Below are 813 nucleotides of genomic sequence, written 5' to 3'. Positions count from 1 at the left end.
AGTCTGATTATATATTGTTCTGACATGGCCCATGGGAAGATGATAGAGGCACATGAATAACATGTCACATTTAAAGCCTTTCATTTAGTTAAAATAGCTTTTAAATGAATGAACTGTATGTTTATGAACGTTGTGATTATCATTTATTTGTAACTTAAACTCCGTGCACAGCTGCTGTTGGACTGTTGTAGTTTACCTTCACTTACCAACGGAGTTTATTGATCTTTGCTGCTGCGTGTGGACGTCACGCTGGTTGACTCTGTGTCCATGAGAATGTGAGTACTTGTGTTGTGCACGTGTGTCTTTTAATAAAACAGCATGTGGACCTGGGGCAAACCAGTCAGACCGCACTTCAGCCGGATCTCTGGGCCCAGACCCGGCCGAGACTTTACCAGAAAAATTTAAATAACAGTGAAAGAAAATAAAACTGGGGAACAAACAAACTCAGAAAATTTTCATATCTGTGACATTTCCAGAAATTAGGTGAACAGGAACCAGATGCAGAGCACCGGGACCTGCCTTTATGGACGAAGCACATACGGGCATTGGACCGACAGCGCACCAACTCTGCTTTATATACGGGAGACAAACAGCAGTATGGCCGCAGTGAGCCCCAGCCTGCTTCTGAGTACAAACTACCTGAAACCGCCTTTAACACCCTCCAAAGAAATAAACTGCCCGATGCCGGAGGTAAGGCTTTAAATTTACTTTCTAAGCAAAGTGGAGAAAATGATGATTTCTTGATGCTTCATGTGAACAGAGCGACATCTACTGGCCAGAATGTAAAATAACAAACACAAACTAAATATCAGT

Source organism: Seriola dumerili, unplaced genomic scaffold (assembly GCF_002260705.1).
Source record: "Seriola dumerili isolate Sdu_G_001 unplaced genomic scaffold, Sdu_1.0 BDQW01000138.1, whole genome shotgun sequence".
Taxonomy (NCBI): domain Eukaryota; kingdom Metazoa; phylum Chordata; class Actinopteri; order Carangiformes; family Carangidae; genus Seriola; species Seriola dumerili.
The sequence above is the reverse complement of the archived record's forward strand: the minus strand, read 5'-3'. Positions refer to the sequence as shown.